The sequence below is a fragment of the Engystomops pustulosus genome, chromosome 6, assembly GCF_040894005.1.
Source record: "Engystomops pustulosus chromosome 6, aEngPut4.maternal, whole genome shotgun sequence".
Taxonomy (NCBI): domain Eukaryota; kingdom Metazoa; phylum Chordata; class Amphibia; order Anura; family Leptodactylidae; genus Engystomops; species Engystomops pustulosus.
In genome coordinates, this window is record NC_092416.1 from 21,191,240 (window position 1) to 21,212,683 (window position 21,444).

The 21,444-nt window shown below is 40.9% G+C and overlaps 1 protein-coding gene across 1 annotated transcript in view; it reads left to right on the forward strand.

Annotated features, from left to right (window-relative positions):
- The first annotated feature begins 13,122 nt into the window (after window positions 1-13,122).
- HPN (hepsin) overlaps window positions 13,123-21,444 on the forward strand; it is a 29,955-nt gene continuing 21,633 nt past the window's right edge. The window contains exons 1-2 of the mRNA XM_072155100.1: window positions 13,123-13,243; window positions 19,024-19,129. The gene's annotated coding sequence lies outside the window, so the exon portion shown is untranslated. The remainder of the gene's footprint in view (window positions 13,244-19,023; window positions 19,130-21,444) is intronic.

The window sequence follows — 21,444 nt, forward strand, 5'->3', positions numbered from 1 at the left end:
TCACTGCACTATAAAAAACTTATGAATGTCAGAATAAAGTGAAAGTCTCTGCTGCCTGAGACGAGCTGTAGGATGACCCCATTCAAAACTATCAGGTTATTTTTTAGTATCTTAGTTCCCTATGCAGTGTCTCACACCCATGATGATGTTGGGTTGGAAGAGACGTTATTTTTGTGTTGATTTCTGCTTTGTAGCAGGTGACTGCGCCCCTGATGCTTCCCCCCATCTTGCTGCAGGTGGTGCTGCCTGAGGCAAGAACCTCAACTCACCTCATGGATGATGCTGATGCACCACTGGGTATCTGTTCAATCATAGTGACCCAAAGAATTGTACTGCACAAAGAAAGCAGTAAAAATAAAACCTGTAAAACAAAATGGCAAACTGCATTTAGACATTTTTTTCCAGCTTCCACGTACATTGTACAGAATATTAAATGGTGGCACTAGGATTTACAATTTGTCCTTCAGATAACAAACCCTCATACACTGCTACATATGGAAAGACAAAGAAAAAAGTTCTGACTTTTTGAAGGAGGGGAATAAAAAAATAAAAAAATAACTTACTAAAAAATATTCATGATTTTGAGGGCTTCTTTTAAAAAAAAAAAAAAAATTCTTAACCTTGTGATATACAGAGTCAAATGGAAAGTCTATAGCCTGAATAATCCCCCCATAAGATCCTCCCTGACCCATAATATACAATATGGTATCAACACTTTGCCTTACATGTGAGGCGGTTTTGAATATGGGACCTCTAAAGAAACAGGTGATTTGTTGGAGGTCATACCAAGTTTAATTGTTATCCTCTATCCTCTATATATTGGATACGTGATAAGAAAGTGATCATTGGTGGTCCAACTGTTACAACCACCACCAATGTCTAGAACCAGATTCCTGTTCTCACTAATTGATGTAGAGGCAGGACAAACTTGCATCCTGCTGCCCTATGCAATAGTATGGGAGTGACTAAAATTGTCATGGTAAATGGGAGCGCTAAACATATCCAAACCCTGTGTTCTTCAATATCTAACACTCCCCTAATTTTGAATGTAACAGCAGGACCCATTCTCAACCCATCCAGTTATTTACAGTGATCATTCGGGGTCCCAGCAGTTAGACCTGTGGCTAGGGGAACCAATAAAAGCTTGGCACGCCCCCTTTATATCACCCCCACAAGTAACAGCAGCCTTGTGTTGTGCAGGGAAATAGCTTCCATCTTTATTCATACAACTGAACTGCAAAGAGAAGCTCATTTGCATAAAACAAAACATGAAAAAATAACATTACTGTACTTTTTTTTTCATTTCCTAAAATCTCCCGTTAAGCACTCCCATGAATATTTTAATTATCCATTAATTTATTGACAGCAAGACCCTGTGGATATACAGTACTAATGCAAATTGAGTTTTTTTTTAATGAATATGTCTGGTCTGAATTACTTCTAATATATCACATTATAGATAAATGTTGTGTGAAATTCTATTTGCAGGTGGGGTCTATGAAAATTATGGCGACACAATGGGATCAGTAAGTATATCTGTACTAGCTCACTGAATTATTCTAAATCAGGTTACTGGCTGTGTTCCTTTAGACCACACCCAGGGCTGCCTTTGTTTGACAACTACCCTTTAGGATCTTTTCCTTATAGAAAGCTGGGTGTCTGTTTGTTTTATGTGATGCACGGATGAACCAGTCAGTTGCTGGGGGCGGCATCCATTACTCCCTTTAAATTCTAGCCAGTTTCAGCAGAGATTGCTGGTTATTTTAGTCTTTTCACTTTGTCTATATGTTTCGATATTGCTTTCCTATTCTGTGTATTCGACCTCAGCTACGTTTATTCAACCATTTTCGTCCTTATCAAGGAGATTTATCTACAAAAAGCCTAAAAGAAAGGAAAAGAATGTTTGGGAAAGAATGTCACCATACAGCAGACTTGGTAAATTTACTTTGCGCAACTAAAGTGGGCCAAATCCATCTATAAAGCAGATATTGTATAATTTGGAACATTTTGATTCGGAATTTTTTTTGTAATTCTAAATTTTTTAACAAATGTCTGTTTTTTATTATTTAATATATATTTATATATATATATATATATATATATATATATATATATATATATATATATATATAATATATATATATATATATATATATATATATATATATATACATATACATATACAGTGCCTACAAGTAGTATTCAACCCCCTGCAGATTGAGCAGGTTTGATAATAAGCAAATAAGTTAGAGCCTTCAAACTTCAAACAAGAGCAGGATTTCTTAACAGATGCATAAATCTTACAAACCAAAAAGTTATGTTGCTCAGTTAAATTTTAATAAATTTTAAACATAAAAGTGTGGGTCAATTATTATTCAACCCCTCAAACCACCAGAATTCTGTTTGGTTCCCCTAAAGTATTAAGAAGTAGTTCAGGCACAATGAACAATGAGCTTCACATGTTTGGATTAATTATCTGTTTTTCCAGCCTTTTCTGACTATTTAAGACCCGCCCCAAACTTGTGAACAGCCTCATACATGGTCAACATGGGAAAGACAAAGGAGCATTCCAAGGCCATTAGAGACAAGATCATGGAGGGTCACAAGGCTGGCAAGGGGTACAAAACCCTTTCCAAGGAGTTTGGCCTACCTGTCTCCACTGTTGGGAGCATCATCCGGAAGTGGAAGGCTTATGGAACTACTGTTAGCCTTCCAAAGCCTGGACAGCCTTTGAAAGTTTCCTCCCGTGCCAAGGCCAGGCTTTTCCGAAGAGTCAAGGCTAACCCAAGGACAACAAGGAAGGAGCTCCGGGAAGATCTCATGGCAGTGGAGACATTGGTTTCAGTCAATACCATAAGTAACGTACTCCACCGCAATGGTCTCCGTTCCAGACGAGCACGTAAGGTACCTTTACTTTCAAAGCGTCATGTCAAGGCTTGTTTACAGTTTGCTCATGATCACTTGGAGGACTCTGAGACCGACTGGTTCAAGGTTCTTTGGTCTGATGAGACCAAGATCGAGATCTTTGGTGCCAACCACACACGTGACGTTTGGAGACTGGATGGCACTGCATACGACCCCAAGAATACCATCCCTACAGTCAAACATGGTGGTGGCAGCATCATGCTGTGGGGCTGCTTCTCATCCAAGGGGCCTGGCCATCTGGTCCGCATCCATGGGAAGATGGATAGCACGGCCTACTTGGAGATTTTGGCCAAGAACCTCCGCTCCTCCATCAAGGATCTTAAGATGCGTCGTCATTTCATCTTCCAACAAGACAACGACCCAAAGCACACAGCCAAGAAAACCAAGGCCTGGTTCAAGAGGGAAAAAATCAAGGTGTTGCAGTGGCCTAGTCAGTCTCCTGACCTTAACCCAATTGAAAACTTGTGGAAGGAGCTCAAGATTAAAGTCCACATGAGACCCCCAAAGAACCTAGATAACTTGGAGAAGATCTGCATGGAGGAGTGGGCCAAGATAACTCCAGAGACCTGTGCCGGCCTGATCAGGTCTTATAAAAAACGATTATTAGCTGTAATTGCAAACAAGGGTTATTCCACAAAATATTAAACCTAGGGGTTGAATAATAATTGACCCCTCACTTTTATGTTTAAAATTTACAAAATATAACAAGCAACATAACTTTTTGGCTCGTAAGATTTATGCATCTGTTAATAAATCCTGCTCTTGTTTGAAGTTTGAAGGCTCTAACTTATTTGCTTCTTATCAAACCTGCTAAATCTGCAGGGGGTGGAATACTACTTGTAGGCACTGTATATATATATAAACAAACCACAACTATAACCACAATTTACCATTAACAATTAAAATGTGTCATGAAAAAATTCTTAATTCTTAAGTGGTTTACTTTCTGTTTCTCATGACTGTGTAGTAAACACATCCACTACAAGCATGCATACATACATATCCTAATCATACACATACATTATAAACTTTTATGAAGAATAGTAAAGTAGTAAAGTCTCCATTATGTAGGGGACTGGGGAGTCTAGATTTTCTGGAAAGGCAGGAGCAAGGTGGGGAGGGCACAGAGCAGACAGAGGTGGATTTGGCATTTTGGGGACCTCAAGATAACTGCGTCATGATTGACGTGCATCCTCTTTTTGGTGGATTTTAATTTTTCTGGTGCTAATAGAAGAAATCTGTACAAATGTTTTCCCCTCTTGTCTCCAGGGATATTCCTTTCAGTGTTGAGGAAACAGATGGATTTGTTGATATATCAAGAGGAAGAACCAGGACAGGGAGAAATGATGGAAGGAACGGTGGAGGAGAACATGCAGAGCCTGATGACTGTGAGCTGCTTCGTATGATCATGCGCCGCTGCTGTCGCAAGACCAAGGGGTTATGTCAAAGTATCCTGACAGCATCAAGACGCACCTTACACAGATGCAGTACGTCATCATTGTTGTCACCTATGGCCTTCTCTCATATTATATTAAATTAAAGGGAACCTTTCACCATATTTTTCATAAATACAGCTGGCGACAGGTTCCCTTAGAGCATATTAACAAAATGACGCCCTTATTTTAGCTTAAATTAGTTTCGATAACATCCCCATAAAATCAACTTTATTATCTTACCTTGCATCAGAGGGAATTGTCCTGATTGGCTGGTCCCTCCAATCTACTCCTCGCCATGCTATATGCCTCCTTTCTACTCAGCACTTTATATGATCACAGCAGCCTGCATCGACTTCTACTCCTCCCCATGCTCCATGGAGGTATGCTGTGAATTCATGTGATCATATATATATATGAGGTAGATGTTAATATTCCTGGGTAAAGGACCTAAGATGACATCACCCTGGTCACAAGACATGAAGTGCTCTCAATGTTCCAGCAAGGCACTGTGTAGCATCTCCTATCCCTATAATAAGTAAACAGAGCTGTATATGTCTGTAGTTGAATATTTTCAGATGGGCCCTAAGTAGTTGTTCCATACATCAGCATGTCCTAGCAACGAGACATTTCAATCAGGAACAAGGAGGCAGAGCAATAGAAGTAAAATTTAATATGCAGGACTCCATTAAAGGGGTGGTCCACCTCACTGTAATGTGTGAGTAAGTGAGGTGGGCAGGATATTAGGCAAGTTACCTAATACATACATATATCTGCTCTGCTTTTTTTTTGTAAAGTGAAGCCTCCTGTATTTTACCTCATCAGCCGGACATTCCTGACAATAACATGACCACAGATGGAGGGTCATGTGATCTCTATCTGCCCACAAGAAATTGCCCTGCCAGGATCTTAGTATAGTATTCATGAATATAAAATCAAGGTCCTAGACCCGGATACAGTGTACAATTTTGATAAGGGAACTTAAATCCTTCTGATGCAGTGGTCAGATGACATCTAAGTTGTTACATAATCGTTAAAAATATGTCCTGGTTGCATTGAAAGTCGAAATGGAGATAATGGGGCACATTTACTTACCCGGTCCTGTTGCAATCCCGTGGTGCGCTGTCCGACGAGGATTTGAGTCCAGCACGATTCACTAAGGTCCAATTTCCTGCAGGTGTTGCTTCCGTGCCGAGGTCCGCCGGAGTTCACCTTCTTCTTCCTGGTGCACGTGAGTGCGTGATTCTGCAACACATTTAGTTTTTTAAACTCCGCAGTTTTTCCCAAATCCATCGGGTTGTCCAATGGCCACACCCCCCATTTCTGTCATGTGCAAGCCGGCGCTGATACACCACAATCCGATCAGGTGCGCCAAAAACCCGGGACAAATTGACGCAAAACAGCTCAAAATGGAAATATTCAGGAAAACCTGACGAATTGCAGTCCGTGGACCCTTAGTAAATGTGCCCCAATGGGTTCCATCATACAGTGGGTATGGAAAGTATCCAGACCCCCTTGAAATTTTTTACTCTTTGTTTCATTACAGCGAAACCGCTTTGAATTAACACCAAAAAGTTCAATCTTCATTCATCAGACCGGAGAATCTTATTTCTCACAGTCTGGGAGCCCTTCATGTGTATTTTTGCATTCATGTGTCCTGCACTGAGTAGAGGCTTCTGTCAGCAGACTTTGCCATAAAGCCCCAACTGGTGAAGGGCTGCAGTGATAGTTGACTTGTGGAACTTAATCTAATCTCGCTACTGCATCTCTAGAGTGATCATGGGGTTCTTCTTAACCTCTCTCTCCAAGGTTCTTCTCCCACAGTTGCTTAGTTTTTCTGGATGGCCAGGTCAAGAAAGGTTTGTGGCCGTCCCAAACTACTTCTATTTAAGAATTATTGATGGATACTGTGCTTTTAGGTTGACTGCTGCAAACTTTCTTTTGTAACCTTAGCCAGATCTGAGAATTGCCACAATTCTGTCTCCAAACTCCTTGGGCAGTTCCTTAGACCTCAGGATTCTCATGTGCTTTGATGTGCGCTGTGAACTGTGAAGTCTGTGAAGACAGGTGTGTGCCTTTTGTAATCAAGTCCAATTATTTTAATTAAACACAGCTGGATTCCAATGAAAGAGTTGAACCATCTCAAGAAGAATGGACTGCATGTGAGTTAAATATGAGTGTCACAGCAAAGGGGCTGAGTACTTATCACCCATGTGAGATTTCACTTTTTCTTGTGTAATAAATTAGAAAAAATATCTACATTTCTGTTTTTTTTTACTGTCAATATGGGAGCAGAGTGCACATTGATGAGCAACAATAAGAACTTTTTTCATCTTACCAATTGGCTGCAATGAAACAAAGAGTGAAAAATTTAATAGGGGTCTGAATATTTTCCGTACGCACTGTATAAGAACTAGTAGCCTTCTGTAGGCCCTCAGTCAAGCCGATCTCTTTATTTCTTCTTTCTATGATTCCCAACACAATTCAGTGCTCTCCCTTTTATAATGACCTACAAAGAAGTTGTAGAAATAAGAAACTGGTTGCCTCAGCAGACAAGACTCTGTTTGATTGCATAAAGGTAATTAGCAAATCATCTCATAAATGACGTATGAGATAAATGAGCTGAGCAGCGGCACCACACTTATAGGGGGGATAGGATTGTGGCGCGGGCAACCAGCTCAGTAAAGGTGAGGTGAAACACGTTATACTCATCACACCATGACTGTGCCGTTTTTGCACCTAGGTCATGGCCGCCAGTTATGGTTGTGTCCATTAGGCCTCACACTGATATCCTCTATAATCCCAGTAAAGAATTAGAATTTCCCACTGTCCATGTTTTGACTACAAAAAACCTCAAAACCAGACCCAGGAGTTTAACATATTGTCCCAACTTTGTTGCCAATCTGTGAAGCTGGCCAATGGAAGACATGGGTCATGAAGGCTTCTAAGTAACTTTTCTTCAGTGCCAAACCAATTTTCACCAGTGCCATCAACTCCACTGTTTCAAACTTACCACCAAAATGTACAACCCAAACAACTAGATCATCCTTAAAACAATTTACTTCAACAATCAATGGGACCCATCATACCCTCTTGCCATTGAGCACCCTGCTGTTGATTGACTGCCATGGTCTGACCTCCTACAGCAGGTCCTATGTTGTGGCCCTATTCCTTGGAGGCAAGAGGAGAACAATTGTTATGTTTTCCAAAGCTTTCCTATGCTACTGTACAGGAATGATTTCAGCCAGCCTATCTCTGCTTCTACGTCATCCCCTGGAGAGAATCATCAGCCATTATGAGGAGAGGTACCTGCTGACAGTGTTCTCCCTTGTCTTTACCATTGAAGCCATCTCCTTGACTCCTTTGTAGACTCTCTAAGAACTTCCACCTCTGGAACTGCCTTTCCCAATTCTTCTGATCATGGGCCTAACATTCCCACCATATGAATAACCCACTGCAGTCCCCAGCACACTCTTTAAGCACTTTGGTGCAAGCATTTTAAGAATATCTAAAGGTTCATTGGTGATCCTACCCTCTTTCATCTCTCAAAAGGATTCAAAAACATCAACATAAAAATGTTATAAGAGCAAGTGAAAACATATACAACAAACAAAATACTGTATATAGAAATTCAACTTGTTTGTGTCTTTCAGTGGAGCGGATTTCCAGAATATACCACAAGACCTTCTTCGGGTAAGTTCTTTCCAACATAATGGTATCACAGTGATTGTGAGGTACATGAGTCACAAAAGACAAAAGTTCAACACTAACACTTCCATTGCACATCAGGTAATGTTGGACAAACATTCATTCAGCTGATACCTCTCTTTCGACCCCTCATCATGAGGTTCGCTGAGCCGTCATGGGGCCAGAGGAATGGCAGAACAAAAGGAGTGGGCAAATAAATTACAACGTGCCCAATACTTACCTCCTCCATATCTGCTATTGGGGGAAAAAGCAGGAAGCCCTGTATACAAAGGGTCATCCAAACCTGCACAAAATGGTCGGCTCGGATAACTTTTACCTAACATGTATGGAATCTGTAAAAGGGCAAAAACTGTGCTGTACTAGAAATACTGACACTTCACTGTGCATAATGCCACCTTTCTTGTACCACATGCACACTGTAGAATGCCACGTACCATGTATTATGTCCCCTCATTTTGACTGTAAATGCATCCTGTCCTGAGGCTACCCACAAACTGTATAATGGTCCCATGTGGACTTCATATACAATATCCGTTAATGTGGCCCACCAAGCACCAACATATAATGCCCATCTGACTTGTAGCACCATCACAAATAACATTTCCTTTCAGTTTAGCCCCTGCTAATATTACCCCAACTGACGCCCCCTTTTGGTAGCGCCCGCCCATTCATAATCCCCATTTCTCTTAGTCCCCTATAATGCCATGTTCACTTTTTACCTCTCCCCCACTAATGAAACTTTTCTTCTAACGACCATAAGACTAAAACATTTGTCTAAATTTGTCCTCTATAGTACTGATCTGAATGAAACTAGAACACCGATTGATGAAGAAGAGGAAGATGAACTTTAGGAATTAAGAGTCAGAGGGTCCTGAAGACTGGAGGAATCGAAGGGTAGCAGGAGTAAAAAAAAAATCTGATTTTGTCTTTGTAATGTCAGAATTATCCATTATTTTGGTCAAAATTGTTATAATACTAACAAAAATGATCTCAAATTTTTAGAACTATTGAAGACACGGCAGAAGATCTGGATTCCATTATTTCCCTGCCCATTGCTTGTGTCCTGTAAAATTTGGGTTTCACCATCTTTGCGTTCTATCGCATACATATAAAAACAAATATACAAACATATTAGGTAATGATGGTATGGAAAATGCCATAAAGGTCTGAATAGGCACCGGGTCGCCCCTTTTATGTGTCTTTATGTGATCATATATATATGTGGAAGCAGTTTGGAGTCTTAGTTTTGAAGTCCACCAAATGTGCCCCAAAAAGTCAAAAGAAAGTGTAAAAAGAGAGAAAAATTTGATAAATTCTTCCAATTTGTCTGTTTACATTTTTTGGGATGATTTGTAGGAAAACCCAGAATGATAATTCTGATAAGCAAAAAATAAATAAAAGAACACAAAAACGAAAGCTCTGGTGCACAATTCAGCCTAAAGATACATGAGCCCCTATTTGCTTTCTGGGGAAAGGGGATCAGATTTTTTTTCAGACCCCCTAGGGTTTTTGAACCATGTTCAAATAATAATTAATATAATTTTTTTAAAAAATACCACAGTTCACGGTACAGCATAACTAAAGTGAAAAAAATATTTGGTTGATTAGCACGATAGCAGAGATATGAAATAGGTAAATTTATTCCCTTTTTCTTTTACCTAAGTGACGCTATTTAGTTTTTGATTTACCAGTTTCTTAAAGTTATAACTTTTTTTTTATCATTCCATGAATAGACCCTTGTTTTTGGAGGGATTATAAAAAGTTTTAATTGGCGCCATTGTAAAATAGTTTTTAAATCATATTTCTGAAATCAAGGTACGTAAATGGTAGTTTTTGCTGGCTTTTTATTTTTTATGCCACTAACCTTCGGGTAAATGCACTCAATGTCCCAATGACTCAAACCTGCAAACACTCAGTCGCTTGTATAATATTCTGCACTTCTTCTGTAGGGCTGGACCAAACAGAACTGGCAGATGGTGGAACAGGAGGCCGTTGTCAGACCATGGTAGCTCCTTGGCACCCTGTAACTGTGGGGAACAGTAGGAGGGGGAGGGCGCTCCCTTTACTCTTTCTAATTTTTGAGATGTGTCTTGTCAGGGTAGCTGTAGCAGTAGCCTTACATTTTGTAGCAATGCAAATTCCAGCTGTGAAAGTGTGGGTACACTTGTAGTAGTACCCATGTCATCATGAGCATATTTATGATGGGACATCAAGAATTCTGAAAAGCCCCAGGGATGGTGTAAACAAAAATAAATAAATAAATAAAACCCTGCCCCGGCATTCTGATGGTTCTTTCACTGCCAGGACTTGCTACGGGTCAATCAGCAGTGTTAAAGAACTGGAGACCCCCACAATGCTGGACTCTGGAGCCGGAGCAGAGTAAGAGCACCCTTCCCAGCTCAAAGTGTATTTTTCAGTGATTGCTTTAATGTATAGGATACATACAGCTCAACACATGGCTGTGTACTGCAGCGGTTTCTCAAGCAGTACATGTGTAGTCCCCAAAATATTATTTGGGCCCCTCCATAAGCAATGTGAAATATATTTACAATTTTGTATTGTTGTTTTCTTTTAAAATCTTAAAATAAAGGTTTTTTTGTACTTTTTAATGTATTTATTAATTTTGCTCAACTCTGCCTTAAAGTCAAAGGCCCTGCAAAGCTGACAGGTAGACCATTTACACATGAGGAAAGTTGGAGAAGTTGGGAGGAGAAGGTTGTATAAGGGCAGCCTTAGTCACCAGTGGATCTGCAGGCAGTGTCTATCAGCTCTGTCATCAGCTACAAGAGTAGGAGAGATTCACTACATGAAGTTCTACACTAAGACCAGCCAAGAGAATCAGAGAACATCATGAGCCAACACAAGGTGAGGAATTAGAGCGCCAAACTCAGGATTTGCTGTCTTCAGGGGCAGTCAAAAATTGCGGGCCTAGAAGCTAAGAAAACCATGAAGCCTACAGGATTAACCTGCTAGTCACCGTAACATCGGGAGCCAAGGGGCCGTCATCATGAGAAGGGGCAGCTGCACCATCAACACTTAACCCCGTTTATGTTGTGGGCCCTGGCAGATACTTATGTATGTTTTTCCTGAGATATTTGACATAGTTCTCAGTAAGGTTGCTAAAGAATTATTACCTCTTGGGTAATTTGTCCCTGGAAAACCTGCAATGACCCTTTATGATTTTAGCAAATGCTCTCATATTAGTGTTGTTTTCTTAACCTTTTTTCTTTCAACATCCCAGACGACCTTTTCCATGATAATAGTTAGAGCACTATAACTTATTCATCTGTGTACAAATGGCAGAAACACAGAACATGAATAGAGATGAGCCAACGCGAAATTTAGGATTGGCGTCAGGTAATTTTGCGCCCCTAGTAACTAAGCATTGGCCATTAACTAGGCATTGGCTTGTATTGGCCAGGTATGACCTCCAGGAGTTCACCTGGCCAATCACAGCCATGCTTATTTGCTAGGGGCGTAAAGTTGCCTGATTGGCTGCTCAATAGTCCATTAAACAACATGTCTGGATTACACAGAGCTGCGTTAAGTTTGGATACGCTTATCTCTAATCATTATAGATCTAACATATCTCAGAGTTTCCCGTGTAGCTTTGTAACCAATATACTTCCACCACGTGGCAACCCCATGAACATTTAATACTCTCGTAGGGATAATTAGTAAAAGGTTCTTGTTCAGAAGCCTCTTATCACTGCCAGTTCGGACCTAGCCTCTTCTCTATTAGGCTCATATTGATGAGAATGGACACTGTGTTAGGCTTCATGCACACAAAAGTGTTTTAGGGCCATCTGCTAGCCATTATTTTAGCAGTTAGCACAAGTTCCCATTTACTTCTATGGGCTCATATCCATGGCTGTGGATTCCATGGCCTCTTGCATGAGCTGACAATTCACTAGTGTCGTCGGCATGTGAACGGCACATGTTCATGTGCATGTGGCCTTATATCTTGTTTCCTCTATGGTGGAGCTACAAGGAAATTGAACACTTACTATCAGGTTTCTCCATGAAATACAGCAGATCTCTATGGGGTCTATGGGACCCTTGTAATGTCCAAAGTGGAGAACTCTTTAAAGTGCACATTTTTCTTAGAAAAAGCATTTAAAATTTACAAAATTATTGTAGTTATACATAAGATCTTTACAGACCATCACAGTAATAAAAAAAACTTTACAGTTAAAAACATTTCAACTTAAAGTACATCTACCATCATATTACCTGATGTGTCCCAAGCTTAATTTCTTACTTCTTCGCATGGCCGCATTTCTGTAAAAAAAAATCTGTTTATAAGATATGCAAATTAGCCTGCAGTGCTCTGCAGAGCACCATCAGGCTCCACCATAATACAATTTATGCACGCCCCGGGGCCGTGCCAGCCTCGTTCTGGGATGTCACTGGCTCTACTCAAATCTCGCACTGGGCAGGAAACCAACAGTACAGGAAATGTGAAAACCGCAGTAAGTTATAGTCATATACCATCACATAACCTCATGGTAGATGTCCTTTAAGAACATGGGGAAGGGATATAACATAGGAGGCACTTGGGCACCAGCGTTTGATAAAGCTCCCACTCCTCCGGTGCCACTGGATACATCAGAAACCTTCGACCTCCCGATGTATCCGTTGGCCAGGCTTATGGGCCTAGAATTGGACCATAACCTGCAAACTCTCAGTCATGAAAGTTTGAAGGCTTTAGGGAGTGCGCAGACATGAGGCAGGAACATCCCGCGTCTGACCACTCCACCACCGGCCGCAAAGCCTTCACACCTCTCTAAGCCCACTTGATGGCGTGAAGAGGGAATTAATCACAATTACTGGTGGTTCTCTAGTAGTTAAGATTATTTCAGGACTTATACATCAAAAAAACTTCACACAAACTCTGATAAATCTCCCCCACTAACTTTTCTTTTCTTGGAGACATCATTTGAAGTCTTCCATCTGGAAACATGATTCTTTAAAGATTAGCTGTAAGACCAGGAGGAACACAGAACATTGACTGTTCCTCGCTGGTTAATGAGTGACAGGGTCCAGTGGAAGGGTCATCTCTGATTTCCCATCAGATAGATCCAGCTCTCTCATGAGGGAAAGAATAGCTGCGTAATACCTACCCGAATATTCCTGATTCCCCTTATAGCTGGAGACAGTGGCTGAAGACCACCGTGGTAAGTAGTAGATTCTACGCTGTATAGACTAATGATTTTTGACTGATGCCAAAATTAGTTGGGTCTACGTGACATCACACAGAGTTTCGAGATCTCCTAAACATAAGTGATCACAGGGATCTATTATACCTCATGTCTTGTTTTTATCTTACTTTTACTTTTATTTCCCTGAATATTAATAGACTTTTTTGTTGGCGAGGAATAACAGATTCTATGTTAGATGATGTTATCAATAGGGTCCAAATAAAAAAAATTACTGATGATCGTTAATACTATTTGTCACTCTTATGGCGAATTTTACCAATATTTTCCACCCACACCCAGTTCTTGTTAGTTTTGTTTTGTTTTAATTCCTTCATTAATTCCAAAATGAATAAAAGTGGATAAAAGTGGACATACACAATAAGAAACAACTAGAAGGAAAGAAATAAAAGAACATATATACATATATACACATATTTTATATAACCATTTTTTATTTATCTTCACACATAAGCTACTAAAAAGTTCCTTCAACTTTTCCATGGCCTATTGAAAGATAATTTTCCTTCTCTAGACCAATCCAAAGGACTAATTTTCCCGTTTCCAACCGATCCAGCTGCCCACCCCCTATAATTATTTTTGAATTTCTTACATATCACATTGTATCTATTCACCTCCTTTTTCCTTATACCCAACATTTCAAACCATTTATTTTGCAATGTTATATTAGTCCTAATCCACATTTCAACTATGGGTGGATCTTGTGAAATCCATTCTTTGTATAAGTGTAAGTATAAGTGGACCCGATTATAAGCTGAGGCACCAACTTTTACCAAAAAAAAATCTTTTAAAATGTATTGACTTGAGTATAATCCTAGGGTGGGAAATGCAGCAACTACTTTTTAATGAAATGTCCATCAGCAGAGCCCCCCTTAAATATACAGCAGCAGAGCCCCTTAAGTGTCCAGTAGCAGAGCCCCTAAACTTCCTGCAGCAGAGTCCCCCATAATGTCCAGCAGCAGAGCCCTGCTTAACATTGAGCAGAAGAGCCCCGCTTAAATGGTGCTTGTACCCTCAGCATCCTCTTCTCCTCACGGCTTGTCTTCTCCGGGTTTCTTGTGGCTTCTCCCAGAAGTGTAGACAGAGGCACATCTATGCTTATACACACAGACAGTGACACCACATCATAGTGTGTGCGTAGTCAGAGAGCATAGACATGCCTCTGCCGTACTGCCAGGAAGCTGGAGGTGCAAGGAAAAGATGAGCCCTAAAGAGAAGTGGATGCTGGGGGGTGAGCGCAAGAGGGTAAGTATTTAATCTTTTTTTTTTTTTACAATTGAGTATAAGCCGAGTTTTTCAGCACAAAAATGTGCTGAAAAAACCCAATGTGGCTTATACTCAGAGTATAGCCAAAAAAAAAAAATATATATTAACTGCGATATTTATATTGGTCAACACATTTCTTCCTTCTAAAATACACCAGAGATACACGCATCAAAATGATACATGCCTTCCATTTTATAACTAGATGTTATTGTGTTTGTCATTTGACATCAAAATTTCATTATCCTTTAACCATAAGACACGCCCCTCATCTGCCCCTTCATGAGGACATCAATTGCAATGTGAACTCCTTTGAGATAAAAAATGTTGCTAGTTTCTTAGGAGAGGAGTGTGCTCTAAGCAAGATAAATAAAGGTGGACCTTCCTCAGTGTCAGACTGTGTTTTCTTAGGACCACCAGAGAAAATAAATCTGGGGGCCCACTCCTCATTATCCCCCAGGAATTATAATCTAGCAGCCTCCAAATTGTGGTGTTTTCTGATGGACCTCTGGGGTTCAGTATTGGATTGAGCCAGGGCCCATCGGAGGATCCTCTGGTACTCTGGTGGGCCAGTCCGACACTGGCCTTCCCGTGTGATGGGACAATAAGAACTTCCTAAATATCCCTTTGAACATGTTCCCATTTTGCTTATTTAGATACCCCAAGATACCATTCACTTCTCGTTCAAAATATCCACACCAAGATTATAGCTAGGCTCCATGAGAGCTTTGTAGAATCTAGATCATTTTGATTTCGATAGTAAGAATCTATTCATTACGGTGATTAATAAGGGGACTCCCTTATCTCTAACAACCCAGACCCCATCCTAGAGATTGTCATAGGTGTAAATATCCAAAACATTGATTTTCTGTGATACTGAATTCTTTCTTTAATTCTTCAAAAAATTCTATCCAGTTCTCACTTATAATTTGCTTATGTTTTTATAATTTGTTTAATGTTTTTAATACTGTAATATTCCCAGTAGCTATAGGTTAAATTCTGCAGGTTTAATTGACCATGCCCCCAAATTAGAGAAACCTCTAGCACTCTTTTAATATTATACATTTTCCTTATCCACTCACATAAGGTCCATCATCTTTATCGTATCTTGTGCCCATTTATCTTTAAAGGGAATGGATTTTCACAAATACAGCTAGTGGCAGGTACTCATACAGCCCTATTAACTGTCAGCCTTCTTTTAGCTAAAATTTTTTTCCACCACATCCCCATAAAATCAACTTTATGTTATTTTACTTGGAATCAGAGGGGGCATCTTCTCCTCCCCAAGGAATGGAATGGAGTAAAACTGGAATGGAGTAAAAGTAGAAGTAGCACCCTCTAATTATTTGTCTCAACCCATTATAATCTACACCTGCTTTTGGCTTCAAAACTGCATCTGAAAAACTGAACGTATGACCGCACCTTAACTCTTTACTTATCAAACTCACCCTACTATCTAAGTCATATGAGAAAAACCATTGTATCATTTACCCCTTTCTGATCAGCATCCAATATATCCACCACTGCGCTGATGATCAGAGCTGATCTGGCATCATAAAACATGGGGGATCAGCTGTAATTGACAGCAGACACCCCAGTGTAACACCTGCGGTCAGAGTGAGCTCCAATCGCGGGTGTTTAAACTGTTACATGAAAGACGGCGATGCAAAAACTATCGATTTTTCTCCATATTAGGTTTTATTTTGAGAAATTTAGTAAAAAGTAAGAAACAATATCTAAGTCCCCGTAATCATATTGACCCATAGAATAAATATAAGATGTTTTTAAACCTTGTGGGCATACGTTCGTGTGCAGGCAGCCTATGGGGGTCATTTACTAAGGGCCCGAATCGCGTTTTCCCGATGTGTTACCCGAATATTTCCGATTTGCGCCGAGTTTCCTTGAATTGCCCCGGGATTGTGGCGCACGGGTTTGGATTGTGTCGCGCGCGCACCAGCTTCCGTGCGCCACAAATAGGGGGCGTGGTTTTCGAGCAACCCGAATTATTCGGACAAGCCCCTGAATTTAAAAACCGAATTGTGTCGCATAAGGACCGCTTACCTTCACCTGGTCCAGCTCGGTGCATTCCGGCGCGATGAGTTTACTTTCAGCGCAGCAGCGCCACCTGGTGGACGGCGGAAGAACTACCTTATTAAATCCCGGCCGGACCCGAATCCAGAGCGGAGAAGCCGCCGCTGGAACGCGAATGGACCGGGTAAGTAAATGTGCCCCTATGTCTTAAATAAATCTGCTACAATTAATCATCAAGTACAGATAGAATAATACCGTTTTTATAATGTCAATACGGTTGAACATGTCCCAAGACTAAGACAACCCTATAACACATTCCTTTACCTAGCTGTTACGTAAAGACCAATTCGATTTTACTTTGTCAACTTTTCTCTCCAGGCATTCAACAAGGATAGTTCATATTCAAAACTCCCTTGTTTATCTGTTACAAAATAAGTTGGGTCGATATCTCAAAAAAGAACAATTTATCTAACCCAAACCCAAGTTGCGATACAGATCTACGTATTCCTACTCTTACGCTGGCTACGGGTTAGGTTTATAAAGAGATCGATTTATCTGGACCAAGCTCTCCGAATAAATAACTCATGTGTAAGTGTATTTCCTCATCATTGCAAAAGGACAAGTTCAATACTATTACCTTAATATATCTGATCACACACTGAACAGAGACAATACAAGTAATTGGTTGTGGATCAATTCTAATAGCAAAATGCTCAGACAAGGGTATTTAAAAAAAAAAAAGTCAAAATTAGACATATATATATCCTACTAGGGGGAGCAAATAAAGAGTATTGTATATAGATAACTCCATAAACCATCAATCAGAGAGATCAAACTCATATAGCAATATAAATTATAACGTACTGCTTGTATCACAGATTAATATATGTATTAGTAGCAGTTTAGTCCAGGTCTTAATTTGTTGTCTGGATGCTGATGATTAGGAACAAATATAGAAAGTAATATTGAAAAATATGACCACTAAGGGGATCCAATGCCCCGAAAATTTGTACAGACTGCAAGATATACCACCCTCTATCCAGTAGACCAAGAAATATCAATGTAAGTTGTACATTTTCTGGTTTGGGTTATTTATTTACCAAACAGTCCACTGGCTCTTATGCTGCAATCCAAGTTTTAGGGATATAACAATGTCACATGTGGGAAAGAAAAAGTAAATATATGTGCAATTCAGGGGACACTCAGCACGTGGAACCCGAAACCCGTTATTTAAGACTCCGCTCCACGACAACCAAAAGCGTTAGAAACTCAAATTCTGCTTAGCACCTCAGTGGTCCTGGATCTTGTTGATACAGACGCCTCCACACTTGGGGTCTTGGATAGCCTCCGCACCTCTATCTTTGGATGCTGAAGACTTCTCTTACTCCCGATGGCGGCACTGGTTCACAGAACATCCTCTAAGGTGGAGGACTCAACCACACATTGGTTGTCTACTTAAGGCTCCAAACGACCAACTGTGGATTGGACAGACATTTTCCACCTGGAAAGGCACTGAAACGGACTAGGCTTCATCCACATGGACGTGCGCACACATTGGTGTGCTGCTCACCTCTCCCCTCTGCATAGCAGATAGCACCACATGGCCGTTCTTACAGCCAAAGATAGAGCAAACTCTATCTTTTGTGTGGGCGCAGCACAAAATGGTGAGCATGTGTTGTGCTCATCCTCCCGAGCCCGGGTACTATAGCTGGCTATGGGGAGCAAATATTGCGGCGGGATATACGTGTCCCTGATGGTTGTGTGCATGGGGCCTTAGTTTGAGAGGCTTACGCATGCATCATGGTCCTGGCCACGGTCAGAGCAGAGACAGAGCAGTGTAATGTCACATCCACTTACATATTCCTCCTACCAAGACTCCAAGACACCATTTTATTCCAGCTCTTGGTTAATTTAGGTCCTGTCAAAGAAGTCCTAGTAGAGCCTTAATCTAGGCTGATGGCACAGTCCTTCCCACTTGCAGAAGTTATTCTTTAAACAGTCTTTAGTCATGTGGGATAAATATATCCAGCCAAAACGTCAATATGACTGTTTTTAGTAGACCTCTATAGAAAACAGCTCAAAAACTTGGCTTGTCGACTTGGCTTCTAGATTTATCTGTCTCTAAAAGAACCGCTTGAGAATGATTGGCAAAAGCAATAAGACCTAAAATCGACCTACTTTAGGTGACATATCTTTAGTTTTGACTTTTGGGGGGGATTTTCAAATAATGTTGTTTTGTGCCTAGAAGTAAAGAGCATGTAGACCAAGAGGAGCTTTGGGTGTATCCAACGCACAATGGAGTCTACATCATGCCACACCCAACCATGCTATAATAGAGATCATGAACTGAGGTTCTAAGCTGTGAAATTTGTAGGATATTAGATTTGTATTCAATATATATGGAATAAGTGATGATGTGATAATAAAGACCCTTTTTCACACAGGTTACTGACAACCTGACATTCAAAGTCTATAGAGGCGATGTGACAAGAAGCAGTGGGGTTCACGATGACATGGAATGTTCTGGATTACATCAACATCGGATCCAAGGTAAGCCATCATTTCATATGACAATGCAGAACTTCAAGATATTGGAGCTGACCAGGCTACGGGTGCTGGTGGTGTTTGTGTCATGGTAGTAGGTAGGCTACTACCAAACTCTCCTCAGGTAGCAATCAGAGCACAGTGGTGCATAGGACCTGTGATAGTGAAACCTTCCATGGGGAACATCCATCTGAGGTCATCTCTCGTTGTAGATGGTAAATCGGGGTTGTTATTAAGTGAAATACACCAGTAGACACATAAGATGACTAGAAGATCATGACAAGTCTAGGGCTTAGCCCCATAAATTGGATTGTCTTTTGTTGGACCTCTGGGGCCCAGTTCATGATTACAACCTGCGATTATCTTCTGGCAATTGGGTGACCCAGTTTGACTCTGCTTGATGGAACAATCTTCCACATACAATGATCAAACACCCTTGGGCATTATTGTTTATCCAAATATTCTGCAACACATATAATTCCCATTGTAGCTCTTTGGAATGTGGCTCTCTATTGTTTCATAAGTGTTGGCCCTTCTGCAGTGATAAGACTAGCAGGAGGGCGGACACTGAAGCCTTCTTACTGGCTACATTAGAAATGATGGTCCCAGATTTTAAAAAAAAAAATGTTTTTGGGTAGTTAAAATTGTGTGGGTTCTGGTACGCTACGGTGTGGGTTCAACTGTAGTTGGACCAGTTTCTGGAACCTAGTGAGAAAGAAAACATTGGCTTGTTAAAAAACAAACAAAACAAATCCTGTATTATACTCCAGAGCTGCACTCACTATTCTGCTGCTGGTGCAGTCACTGTGTACATACATGACATTACTTATCCTGTACTGATCCTGAGTTACATCCTGTATTATACTCCAGAGCTGCACTCACTATTCTGCTGCTGGTGCAGTCACTGTGTACATACATGACATTACTTATCCTGTACTGATCCTGAGTTACATCCTGTATTATACTCCAGAGCTGCACTCACTATTCTGCTGCTGGTGCAGTCACTGTATACATACATGACATTACTTATCCTGTACTGATCCTGAGTTACATCCTGTATTATACTCCAGAGCTGCACTCACTATTCTGCTGCTGGTGCAGTCACTGTGTACATACATGACATTACTTATCCTGTACTGATCCTGAGTTACATCCTGTATTATACTCCAGGGCTGCACTCACTATTCTGCTGCTGGTGCAGTCACTGTGTACATACATGACATTACTTATCCTGTACTGATCCTGAGTTACATCCTGTATTATACTCCAGAGTTGCACTCACTATTCTGCTGGTGGTGCAGTCACTGTGTACATACATGACATTACTTATCCTGTACTGATCCTGAGTTACATCCTGTATTATACTCCAGAGCTGCACTCACTATTCTGCTGCTGGTGTAGTCACTGTGTACATGCATGACATTACTTTTCCTGTGCTGATCCTGAGTTACATCCTGTATTATACGCCAGAGCTGTACTCACTATTCTGCTGGTGCAGTCACTGTGTACATACATGATATAACTTATTTAACAAACAGTCCGATTGTGGAGCAGCACAGCGAATGCGAAGTGGGTGCACACCTCAAACAAGCCTGATCCACGGGTTTGTAAGATCAGATATCCAAAAAATGCGATGAGGCAGCTCTCCGGTAAGGATAAAGGTGATCTGTATCCACCCATGGCAAAATAAGGTGCTGCCTCATCGCATTTTTTTGGATATCTGACATTACTAATCCTGTACTGACCCTGAGTTACATCCTGTATTATACTCCAGAGCTGCACTCACTATTCTGCTGCTGGTGCAGTCACTGTGTACATACATGACATTACTTATCCTGTACTGACCCTGAGTTACATCCTGTATTATACCCCAGAGCTGCACTCACTATTCTGCTGCTGGTGCAGTCACTGTGTACATACATGACATTACTTATCCTGTACTGACCCTGAGTTACATCCTGGATTATACTCCAAAACTGTACTCACTATTCTGCTGCTGGTACAGTCACTGGGGCACATTTACTTACCTGTCCCATTGATGCCACCAATCCAGAATGTCTGACGAGGATTCTGAGCTGCCGCGATTCACTAAGATTGTGCGCCCGATATCCTGCATGTGTCGCTTCTCCTGCTAAGGTCCGCCGGATTTCACGGTGCATGTAAGTGCTGATCTTGAGACACAATTTCGTTCTTAAATTCCACGGGTTGTCCGAATCAGTCGGGTTGTCCGACGTCCATGGCCCCCGATTTGTGTCGCATGCAAGCTGGCGTCGATGCATCACAATCCGTTCGGGTGCGCCAAAAACCCGGGGCAATTCAGG